The sequence below is a fragment of the Chenopodium album genome, chromosome 7 (assembly GCF_948465745.1).
Source record: "Chenopodium album chromosome 7, dcCheAlbu1.1, whole genome shotgun sequence".
In the NCBI taxonomy this organism is placed as follows: Eukaryota; Viridiplantae; Streptophyta; class Magnoliopsida; order Caryophyllales; family Amaranthaceae; genus Chenopodium; species Chenopodium album.
The window spans coordinates 39,721,523-39,734,212 of NC_137840.1; the positions used below are offsets into that span (position 1 = coordinate 39,721,523).

Genomic DNA, 12,690 nt, shown 5'->3' on the forward strand with positions numbered 1-12,690 from the left:
CTAATTTACAATCAACTAAAGAAATCAAGCAAGAATTCCCAAAATATCAAGAAAAATTATACTAAACAAGCATCAAACATCAAAATCAATTAAAACATACATGAAATTTAATAAAGCAATAAGGTGAGATAGAGTTAAGAATGCTCATTGATAATAGAGAAGATCTTGAACACAATTGTCACACTTGTATCTTCAATCTCTCAATCACCATTGAAATCCTTCACTTTCTCTCTTTAAAACTACTCCTAATCTAGAGAGAGAACCTCCTAATCTAAGCTAATTCTAAAAATTGAATAATTTGTTTTTTTTGTAATTATCCCCCAAAATGGGTATTTAAACTAAGCTAAGAAAAATAATTAAAGTAGGAAAATAAAATAAATAAAATAGGAAATAAAAATAAAAATAAGAAAGGAAAATAAATTAACAAAAGAAATAAGAAAACGAGAAATAAAATAAAAGGAAAAGGAAATAAAATAAATAAAGGAAAGAATCCCCCAAAAAATGAAGTTAAACCCTCTAATCTCCTTCTTCTCCTTTCGTGGCTGCTCTGAACTTCATCACACCACCATCATCACCCGCAAATCTTCCATCATCAAATCAGCACCATTAGCAATATTCAGCAAATAATCTTGACCGCTCAATCTTATTAATTATCACGTGAGAAGCTCGTGATATGGGTTTTTTCACACCCCGAAGACCGCGCCAGCGGTGGTCTAGGTCGTGCCCTCTCCAGAGTCGCCGCACCTGCGGAGAGGCCGCGGCACGTCCGCGTATGCTTACTGCCTGATTTGTGGATTTGGTTCCCAACGTCCGCTCCTCTCAAACCCGCGGCCGCATAACTAATTGAATTGGGATTAATCTGTTGAATCGCTGCCATGGTTCTTCAATTAAATGCGAAGTAGGTGCAGTTGGATTTGCTATGGTGGTTCGATGGTGATGAGAAGGTTGTCCAGGTGCGCCGATGTGGGAATGTGGTGGCGAGGAGATTAAGGAGCTGCGCGAATTGGTGATTGAGGTGGCTGGTTTGGTTGTGCCACCATGTGCAATGGAGGTAGCAGCGTGAGGCTGCTAAATAGAGGTGGTAAGGGGTGCGGTTATTGGTGGTGTGGTGGCACTGGTAGTTGTTGCGCGAACAAGGGAAGTTGGTGTGGAGGTGATGCTGTGAATTGGTGAATAGGTGCAGGGCAAACGGATTGGCAGGAGCTGGTGGAAGTTGGTCGTTTGTGCGGCTGTTATGGGTGTTGGCTGCTAGTTGTTTTGGCTGGGAGCAGGGGAGCTTGGTGTGGTGAAGGATAAGAAGAGTGGGGTGAAGGATATGTTAGCAACAAGGGAGATGAGATGGGATAAGACTTGTTGGCTTGTTTTCGTTGCAACGCTTAATTGATTTTGAAGCTAAGACCTTGATTCATCAAGCTTGAACACTAGAACTCTAAATATGACTATTTGACTCGTGTCTTGTCCCGAGCAATAACCTACACGAACAACCGAACATGAGGGAGAAATAGAAGACAAATAAAATAAAATAAATAAAATGGAAATAAATAAAGTAAGAATAAAAGAAATAAAACTAAAACTATGAATTAAGGAGTAAAATCATGAAAAACTCATAAAAACTAATCAAAATTCAAAATGAGTTATTAAATGGAAAAACAAGTAAAAATAAGAAAATAAGAGGAAAATAAAGAAAAAAATATAAAAAAGGGACCTAAATCTTATTCTTTTAAGCCCGATAAATGACGCTTATCACAAGCAAGAGGCAAGTGTGGGGAAAGTTGATGAGTGGCATTTATGCCATGATTAAGGTTCATTTTAATGGCTATTTTCCCACATTTGCGGCTTGGTTGCATCATTTTCCTTGCTCTTAATTCTCTTCTCTTTTATCTTCCTTTTTTCTTGATTTTTGCCTACTCTTTATTTTTATTCCCATGCTTGTGTTTTGTAGGTATCATATACCGAAAGAGGGAGGACTTCAAGGAGCTAAGTAAGCTGTCCTCAGCGACTGCTGCGCGGCAACTGAGCGGGCGCGCATCCTTGGCTGTGCGGGAGCGTAGCCCTGTCAGAACCCGCGCAACCAAGCTCAAGAAACAGATCCAAACAAGAGAGATTATAAGACATAATGTGCGGTCTCTGTGCGGGCGCGTAGCTTTGCAGTGCGGGCGCGCATGCAAGGGCCTCGTTTCTTCGTACCCTCAAAGTTGCGGTCGCTCAAGATTGTGAGAGGGCGCACATTGCTACTGTGCAGGCGCACAGAATTCTTGTGCGGGCGCGCACCGTTGCGTTTATGATTTCCTTGTGCCTTGTTGCTTAAGTTTTTTTCTTTCGGGGAGCCACATATATGTAGTACGTACACTTTGGAGAGAGTAATTAGATTAGCTTATTTTCTAATTTTTAATTTTTAGCTTCATCTAGAGATAGAAACACTATTAGTCTTCATTTGGTAGAGAGAATAGGTGTGGATTTCTTCATTGATGAACTTGGATTTTGAAGAAGGAATTTGTTCAACTTTCGTAGATCTTCAACTTCAATTAATGAGCAATTTCTTACTCTTTCTCTTTACCTTTGCATATGATTTTGTGTGTTTATTTTGATTCTCCTTCTTTGCTTGTTAATCATGTTGATGATGATTGATTTTGTTTTTAACAAGATTAGTGAGTAGTTTCCTTACAAGGGGAATTGGTGATGGTGTAGTTGAATCTCAAGTATGTTTTTATATTTAAATTGTTGTGATTGTGATTAAAGTCTTTGTTTTGCATATCATACTAGTTGTTTCTCTTGGGTGGCCAACCATTAGTCATAGCTACGTGGATTGACGTAGGTTGTAGTGATAGCTCGGCTTAGAAATTTACATTGAACGGTTTTGCTAGATTATTACCTTGATTTACTCGACCTAAGACGATAATATAGCTTGTTGATGAATCAAGAAAGCAATTGACCCCGATAGGATTTTAGATTGTGTCTTAAACCGTGATATGTGATGCTTAGTTCGCGTTAAATAACAATTTCATGTCTATTAATGCTTGAGTGAAAACTTACCTAAGCCTATTCCTTTAGTGTCTTAATTTCATTGCCTTAGCTCGCTTAATTTCAATTTTAGCGTCTTCAGCTTCTATTTTACTATCTTTAGATAACTACATTTGACCTTCTGAGATAGCTTAAGTGACTAGTGGTGATTACATTGTTTAGTTGCTCCTTGTAGATCGACCCCTATACTTGCCTTATACTTGTATTAGGTTTGTTAGATGTATAAATTGTATTTGATTAGGGATAGATGTTTAACGGCGCGTTTATTCCCTTGTCAAATTGGCGTCGTTGCCAGGGAGACGACTCCCATTGCTATTTTATTGCTTTATTTGAGACTATCTTACTTTTTAATTGTTAGTGTTTGTTACTTTTGTTACTTGTCAGTGCTAGCTCTCTTTTTAGCTTTGTTGTATGAATAGAGGATGAAACCGCTCAAGGTCTTTGATTCCCATTTATCCAGAGCTAGAGAGGTCTTTGTCCCTACTTCTAAGAGAAGCGAGAGCAAGTAGTATAAATTCTCGTACCCCGACAAAAGAGGGAGTAAGAGCATTAAAAGATACTCCACTCTCTTCACCCTTAAGTGAAAAATTAGATAGCCCTAACTCATCATCAAGTCCGGAAATCAACCCCTTCTTAACCTTTAAGTTCGAGAGTGAGGAAGGCCCTAAAATGGGAGAGAATACACCTTTGAGTCGTCTTGGGTCTCCCAAAGCCTTAAGAGCACAAAGTGGGATTACAATATCCATAGCTACGGGCTCACCGCCAAAAGGAAAGCCCGTAATCGTAGAGAAATCGTAAGGGGTAACCATCATTTTTCCCCATGGGAAGTGGAAAGTGTTGGTTGAATCCCACCTAAACTCTAGTAACCCACGGAGGAAAGCTGACGACGCAGGCTGATTCAATAGATCTTGAAGAGCTGCGCAACTAGGGGCTGATCCTCAAAAGCTCCATTATACCCCTCACCACGGCGGGTAAACTCTCAAAACGGTCTCGCAAGTCACTAGAACCGTATAGACGCATGCTTGGCTCACTTTAAAAAACACATGAAAAATGAATATGGTTACGACTTAATTCGAAGAAAAAGAGCAAAGACGAAAAACAGAGGCGCAAAGAACTCACTATACCGCGCCAACTCCTGATCAAAACATGATGGTCTGGGTCCTACTTAACGACCCTAGAGTCTTAGTAGGGAGGAGCCTCCCAGGCCACATCCTTCTAGCAACGTCGATCAACTCAAACGCGTCGCTCCCATACCTCCTCACGAGGACATGTCACCCTCTTTCAAGGACGAACTACCTCGTTAGGTATAGGTCCCCCTAGAACCTCCTCAATGTCAAAGAATAGAGGCGAATCCATACTAGAAACGGATAAAATTCCTTACTAGTTTATTTTCTTTCTAAACTAAGCTAATATACGTCTTTTAGACCCATTTCGGCAGTATAATAGCTGCCAAAAAGGAAAACACCAAAATTGAATGCCACCTATTCTTGGGGGCTACGATGGCCTGCATTTAAACTCAGTGAATGGGGGCTTCTAACACCCACAAAAACCATCCTATACCAGTTTCAACTAAGCGTTCCAAAGATTATATTCAAAAATCTCATAGAATTAGCTACTTTTAGGCGAATAATAGTAACACAAACACAATTATCGTCTACCATACAATCTTGAGGTTCGAACGTGGCAAAAATAAGCTAAGTGTACACTTCACGCAAATTTTTCGGATTCAAAATTTTCAAAACGTTACTTATGGAGATTAAATTAGTTCTAATACTATAATTACTTCATAATCAACAAGTATAACAAAAATGAGCCAGCAAAATAACTGAAATCGAACAAAGTTTGATGAAAATTGCAAAAAACGCACTCAAACAAAGAAACGCTCGTACAAGGTTCAATATTTAACCATTTTTCATGAAATTTGTTGAAAAACACTCCTTTACATAGCATAACAACATGGAACAAACAATTTCAAAAATAATGGACCAAATCAAAATAGCCTAAATTCATCCAAGAATGAACAAATTTAGCAAAAAACTTACATTGGGTTATGGAAAATATGAATAAGGGACAAGATCTACTTCCTTGAGCTTCGAAAAACAAGAAAATTCGAGCTTCTTAGAGAGAGAGGAACGAAAATGACAAAGGAAATAGATAGAGAGTGTGAAATGCAAATATTTATTCACTAATTTATAACACATTTGCTAATCAATAATTCAACCACAATATATTAAAAGTACAAAAATTAGACTAACTAATAAGCTTACTAATGTTATCTATTTTTTTTTTTAATTTCCATTAAAACCACCTAAATTCAACTAACTAACAAGCTTATAATTGTTAATTTTTTTAAAAATTTCCCATTAAAACCATCTAAATTAAAATTCACAGTAACAAACATAATAAAAAAAAACCATACAATTTAGACAAATTTAACTACCAAAAATCAAAATTGAGGTAAAATTATATTCAAACCCTAGCTAACTTTAGCTTACTCATATATGCCCAATAAATGTTCATAATGTAAATTAAATTATAGGTTTATATTTCAATGTAATTGTTAAAAATGCCTGCAAAATTAAATAAACACTAACCTTAATTAGAGGTGGAAGTGGTAGAGAGCTGGAGGGCGGAGGGGGGGCGGAGGGTTGCAGGACAGGTGGCGGAGTGTTGGAGGTGGCGCAAGCGTCGATGCGCTTGTGTACAGGTGGCTGAAAGGTGGATGAAAGAGGTGGATGTCCTGCTGGATGAAGATTTTCCCGCAAGAGAAAGAGAAAGAGAAAGAGAAAGAGAAGGAGAAAAAGTGCAACCGCCGGAGAAAGAGGGTTGACGGCGAGCTGAATTGAAACTTTTCAATACAAGAATTGAAGGAGGGAATAAAGGAGGGAAAGAACAAACTGAAATGGGGAACGAAGAAAGAGAAGGAAATGGGGGAGAAAGGGTATAGGGCTGAATTTTTTTTAATTGCCACCAGTTTCAACCGGTGGCCTTTAAAGAATATGGCACCAGTTTTGTCTGAACCGGTGCCAATAACTCTTACCCAATCCTGCCAATTATTTTCCGAATCGATTTTTGAGAACCGGTGGGCATATCTCGATTCCAATTTGTAAAATTCTACTAGTGTGAAGTTGTAAGGCGTCCGCTCTCTCTCTCTCTCTCTCTCTCTCTCTCTCTCTTAGTTGAGCCACCTCACCAGCTATCATATCCCTCTTAGACTGAACCTGCTTGATGTCCTTATACTTTTAAGCAAGGGTCAGGCCCTGGTTTTGGCACTCTTTCTCCACTGTAAGAAAGGCATTAGCAAAGTCACTAACAGACTTGGTAAGCTGCAAACAGACAAAAAGACAAAAATAAATAAGGAGAAGGAGGAAGCAAAAGCAAAAAAGGAAAAGCTAGAAATATAAAAGCTAACCTTCTGCAAATCATTGCACACGGTGGTAGTAGGAAGACTGAGTGAGATGCTAGTAGATTCAGCAAGGAGACGAATGCCCTGAGTAAGGTGATATCCCAAGGTGCCACCATTCTATGGGTTGTCCACAAATAAAGTCTCATTAGCGCGACCATTCGTCAAAGGGTGAAAGGGAGTGTTCTCAGCCCTAGTAGGGCACAACAGGGGACGAAGAGTGGCATCAATGGGGACCTCCCCAAACTCTATAGGCCAAGTAGGGCTAAAAGTGCCTCCAACAGAAATAGAGGTCATAGAGAGGGGGTTCTCAAAAGCATCACCCAGGAACAAGTGAACACAGAGATTAAGCTCACTAGAGTTTTGGGTGCCAATCTCATTACCAGTCTTCTCACCAAAAAGCCCAATGTTCACATAATGAGAACTAAAGGGGTCAAGAACGGAAAAATTACGAGCTTTCTTAGTAGGGGGATGATCACCGTCACCTGAGGGGAAGGCACAGGGTCATCCTCCAATTTAATAACTACATGATCTTGTTTGTGCGAACCTCCAAGCTGAGAGTGCCCTTCCTTGCTAGCACTTCGCAAGCGGCTTCGTAGCATAGAAAGGTGAGGTGGAATTTTTGGTAACTCCATAATAGTGTTATCAGGGAGCAAAAAGTCAAAAACCTCAGTAGAAGGAACGATAGCGTTCTTAGCAGCAACAACTGTACCAATGCTGGGAGAATAGGGCAGAACATGCTCAGTAGAAAGTTGTGGGTTTCTCACCCACCGCAGCGTTAATCTTAGCCTCCTCAACGGGAAACTTAAGAACGTTGTCAGCAAAATCATCAGCATTATTTTTAGAATCATCAAAAGCTTGATTCAGCTGTTCATTTACCACATAATTCTGAGGTTCCACCTGGCCGAATGCCGTAGCAAAACGCTTCTTAGAAGATGATTCCTACGCCACCAACGCCTAAGACCCTAACGTAAGTTTCATGGGTGCAGGGCGAGTTTCCCGTTGACTCCCGACAATGGAAGAGGAAGGCTCGGCTAGACCCTGCACGATCAGCAGCGGACACGTTCCCAAAAATAGTAATAAGTTCAGCTGGGGCTAAGCGAATGTCACCCTTCAAAGAGCCAGCACAAACCTCCAGGGTCTCAAAAATCTCTAGAGGATTGTCAGGGTAGTAGTAAGAAGGTCCTTCCAATTGTCCTTCATTCCAAGAATGCCCCTATCCAATTGGTCATAACCTGAAAATCAGGCAGCATTAGAGACAAAACAAAGGACATAAGAGCACATCATAAACAAAAGCGAAGAGAGAAAAACTCTTACAAATAAAAGGAAGAATAAAAAACAAGGCTTACCAGGCTCATGGGTAGAACATAAGCGCATAGCAGAAAGCTGCACATTGCCTAAAATATACAAGGAGTTAGGCAGCCAAAACTTAGGAAACCTAGCGTCACTTGTGCCCGCCCCCTGTAGCATGTCAAAAGTGTCAATTTTGCGAGCAGCTTCAATAGGAGAAATAGTAACTCCAGCCATATTAATGCAAATCTCCCTAACAAAAGAAGAAGGCACTGCAACCCTAACAAACTTGCCAGTCCTGTCCCTTAAACGACCAATTTTAGGGTAAGACAAAACTCGGCCCTCTTTGGGATCCACGTAATACCACCTACACTCGGAACTAGAAGATGACCTTTTTAGGCTTATCAGAGATTTGAATAGATGCAACAATTCTAGATACCTCCAAAATTCTAGGAACCATAGTAAGCATATCAAAGTGTGTAGAGAAGCAAGATGAAACAAAACAAAGGTTAAAGGCCCGAAAGACCTTATCTAAAGTAGGGTAAAAAAGGAATCTCAAGCCCAAGTCCAGTTGAGAAGCAAAGACTGTAATATGACTAGTAGGAGGAGCATATAACTTGGAGCACTCAGCAAGCAAAACCAGCTTGTAGCCCTGACTAAAACCATTGAACTTCATCCCCACATCAGCAAGGTCCAACTTCCTTGCATCTTTACGCCAGTTGAAGTCCAGCATGTGATGAGTGGCACTCATTTGGTTCTTTTTAGGGTGGAATTCATGCTATTTTATAGCTATTTTCTTTAGTTTTTCCTTAGTTTTACTCTTTATTTCCTTAGCTTGCATTTTCTTAGTTGATTTTCTATTTTTATGCATTTCTTGGTTTATTCTGTTATTTTTTTCTTTTATTTTCTTGTTTTAATTCTTTTATTAGGTTATGATCATAATCCGAGGATTCCCAAGTCTCTTTCCCATGTTTTACATCGTTTGAGATGCCTCTTGCCTACCATTTCAAGTTCAAGTTTGAAGGACTGTAAAGTCCAAGTCTTCTAGCTCGTGCATGCGAGCGGTGGGTACATCATTCTTGGTGTTGAACCCACAGTGGAAGCTATTTGAAGACTGCCTCCTTCCGTGTTCATTAACACCATCAAGTGGAGCACACAAGGAAGAGAAAATTAAAGGGTGAAGGAGGCTGCCCTAGTCCTTAGCGCAGGCCCGCACGACCCTTTTATGAGCGGTCGCGCGTCCACCTTAGAGAGGGTCGCACCTGTATGGGTCTTTTTGGACGATCTAACTAATTTCTCTTTGTTAGTTTTATTATATATAGATTATCCTTCTATTTTTAGCGAAAAAAGAGTTAGTTTTAGAATTAGGTTAGATTTTCTTAGAGAGAATAGAATTAAGAGTAAAAATATTAGATCGCTTTGTAGAGAGAGAAACTCAAGTTTATATGGAGAGAAATTCTTGATTGATGATTAAAGATTGATGATTATAAGTATTTTCTTCATTTATTTGAAGCAAGTTTGTAAGTATTTTTTTACTTTAATGCAATCTTTAGGTTTTGATTTTAATTGTTTGTTTATTGTTCAAGTTTGATTGATTTGTGATTGAATTAGTTTAATTAATATGATGATGATGAATTTGTTGTTTGGCTTAGTTTTGATCTTGATTTCCATGGATTGTGAGTAGTTTTATTTCTAGGGGAATGTTGAAGCATATATGAGTAATGGATTGATGCTAATTGTGGGAAACAGATGGAGTTGATGTAGTGATTAAATAGGTTGATTGATTATTTGCATGTGTGTGATTGATTGAAGAATAACTAACTTTGATCGCTGCACTAGATAGCATTGTAAGTTCACATTAATATGGACAATTGATTTGTGGCTTGCATTTGTCGATTGAGTTGGTTTGTGAGGTTCCTATTTAGAGTTTCTCGTAGTTGACACTAGTTTGACCTCTAGGAGAATAGCCTATCATATCATACTCTCTTGATTGCTTGATTGATTTTCCCTTGCAACACTCGACTTAGTCAATTCCAATCTTGATTAGCTGTATCCATTGCATGTATATATGGATCCTAAACCCTAGTGTTTGATATATTCAGTTGATTTTCTCTCACAACACTAGACTTAGTCAAATCCAATTCCGATTAGTTGTATCCATTGCATGTATATATGGATCCTAAACCCTAGTGTTTGATATGTTGGATTTTAATCTCATTTTCTTAGTTGTTTTAGAGTACACACACCTTACTTCACTTCTTCGAAATAGCTTAACTCTAGCAATTGTGACCACCTCCCATTCCTAGTGGTTCGACCCTCGACTTACTCTAATGCTAGTTAAAAGGGTGTGTTGAGTGATTACAAATTTTTATTTGGCCTAGGGAAGATTAGTCCAAAAACCTAGTCTCCACCCGCAGTCAAAATGGCACCGTTACCGGGGAATGACGTAGTTGTTTGCTATTGTTGTTGAGTATATTTCATTTTAATTCAAAAATACAAAAAGATACATTTGTAGCCGTGCTACTAATAATTTCTTTTGAGTTTATGTATGCAAGTTAACTTGGGAGATCTTCCAAGAGTAACATTGAAGGAGTTAGGCACTCCGGGTGCATACAAGTATGAGAGCGGCATTGCACCATTATTGATCCCCGAAAGTGACATTGAAATCAAGCCGGCAATGATAACTTTGATTAAAAAGCAACAATATAGTGGAGGAACAAATAAAAGTCCGCTCAATCATCTTAAGGAGTTCGAGCAATATTGCAACACAATTAAGGTGAACTGGGTTGCTCAAGAATTTATAAGGCTTAAACTATTTCCCTTTTCTGTAATTGGAAGAGCTCAAGAATGGCTTGATAAGGAAGTGAAGCCTAATTCCTTGAGAACTAGGGACAAAGTTACAAAAGAATTTCATTCCCGTTTCTTCCCTTAAAAGTTTCAAGAAAATTAATGATCACATATCAAGCAAAGGACTAGTGAAAGCCTCTTTGAAGCATGGGAGAGGTACAAAGTTACAAAAGAAAACGACGGAGATTAGAGCTTTTATTAAAAGTTTCAGGCAAAGGACTAGTGAAAGACTCTATGAAGCATGGGAGAGGTACAAGGATTATCAAAGAGAGTGTCCTCACCATAGAATTTTTACCTACCAAATAATTCAAATCTTTTATAGTGGTTTAAGTTCTTAAGGGAGGTCAAGTCTTGATGCCGGAGCCGGAGGCCCATTCATGAACAAGACGGTGTAAGAGGTTGTGGATGTGATAGATGATGTAGTGAGGAACTACATGAATTGGCAAGAATTTGAGATAGATTCCACAAGCGAAAATGGCTCAATAGATCAACTTAACGCCATCAATAATTTTTCCACACTACTTTCGGACTTAGGGAAATAGGTGGTTTCAATCAAGGCTAAGCTTGAGAACGCATCTTCACAAGCACAAACTCTTCTCTCCCAATTTCCGGGGAGTGGTACATGTCCTTACTCTAACCCTCTTTTCGCTTCTTGTTACATGATTAGAGAATGTTTAGTTTGTGATTTATGTGGAAAGAATGATCATGATGCTTCTAATTGCCCCAATGTTCCTTGTTATGGATGTGATAAATATGATGGAAATGAGAATGAGCATGTGAATTATGATGATAATAATGATTTTGGACCTAGATTCAATGTTCAATAGAATGTTAAGAATAGAAATTATCACAACCATGGGAACTATGACAGTTATAACCAAAATAGTGGTTATAGGAACCAAGTAACCCAAGGGTTTTGTGGTAATCGTAACAACTATGGTTATAATGATCAAAGTCACAGCAAAGTATATGGGGATCATAACCAAGGTTATGTTAACCATAATCAAAATTCCGGCCAAAATCAAGCTATAGGTAATTGGAGTAACCAAAGTAGGGCAAATTTTCAAAACAATGCCCAAAGAGGTCCAACACCCGAATTTACTCCAAAGACCCAAGGGCAAGGTGATAATTCCTATGATTAACTATCTCATTCTATGAGTAGGTCAGAGAATCTCATGGTAGATCAAGCTAATTAATTGAATGATCACATTTCGTCTAGTAACAAAATGTTTCATGACATGTTAACTCATGGAAAGATGCTTGAGAGCCAAATCATTCAACTAGCCAACACCTCGAAAGAGCCTGCTACCCTTTCTTCTTTACCTTCACAAGGAATTGATCCTAAGAAATCGGTTTGTTCTATCACCACTAGGAGTGATGTGAAAAAGATTCCAATTGTGAATGAGAGAGATGAGAGCCCTTTGGTTGAGGAAGTTACAAAGGAACAAGTTGAGAAGGTGAAAAAGAAAGAAAAAGAAGACTACATACCCAAATTTTCTTACCCCCAAAAGTTCAATAGGCACAAATTGGATGAACAATTCGGAAAATTCATCATGATGCTTAAGGAAATTCATCTATCTATTCCTTTCAGCAAAGTCTTAGAACAAATTCCAAACTATTCTAAATTTATGAAGGAAATCTTAAGCAGCAAGAGAGATTGCAATATGGTGGAACTGGTAAATTTGGGGGAATATTGTAGTGCCTTTATCCATAATGACTTGCCCCTATATATGAAAGATCTCCGGAATTTCTCCATCTCTTGCAATATTTAAGGAAAATTGTTCCAAAATGCCCGTTGTGATCTTGGTGCTAGTTTTAGCATCATGCCTTATTTCGTCTTCAAGAGACTTAAGATAGGTGAGCTCCTTCCAACCAACATGACCCTTCAATTGACTGACCGTTATATTAAGTTTCCTAAAGGTGGAACTGAGGATGTCCCCCTCAAGATACGAGATTTCATTATCCCCGTTGATTTCATTATGCTAGAGATAATGGAAGATGACCATATTCCTATCATTTTAGGGAGACCCTTTTTAGCTACTTCGGAAGCTTTGATAGATGTTAAGGGAGGTCGTATTACATTGAGGGTTGGTAACAATGAGGAAATTTTTGAGCTAAAACCGACGCAT

The 12,690-nt window shown here is 38.7% G+C and overlaps 1 non-coding gene across 1 annotated transcript; it reads right to left on the reverse strand.

Annotated features, from left to right (window-relative positions):
* Positions 1-10,743: 10,743 nt before the first annotated feature.
* LOC145641407 (small nucleolar RNA R71) lies at positions 10,744-10,850 on the reverse strand. The gene has a single exon (XR_014115435.1). It is a non-coding gene; the product is annotated as a small nucleolar RNA R71 (small nucleolar RNA).
* Positions 10,851-12,690: the final 1,840 nt, after the last annotated feature.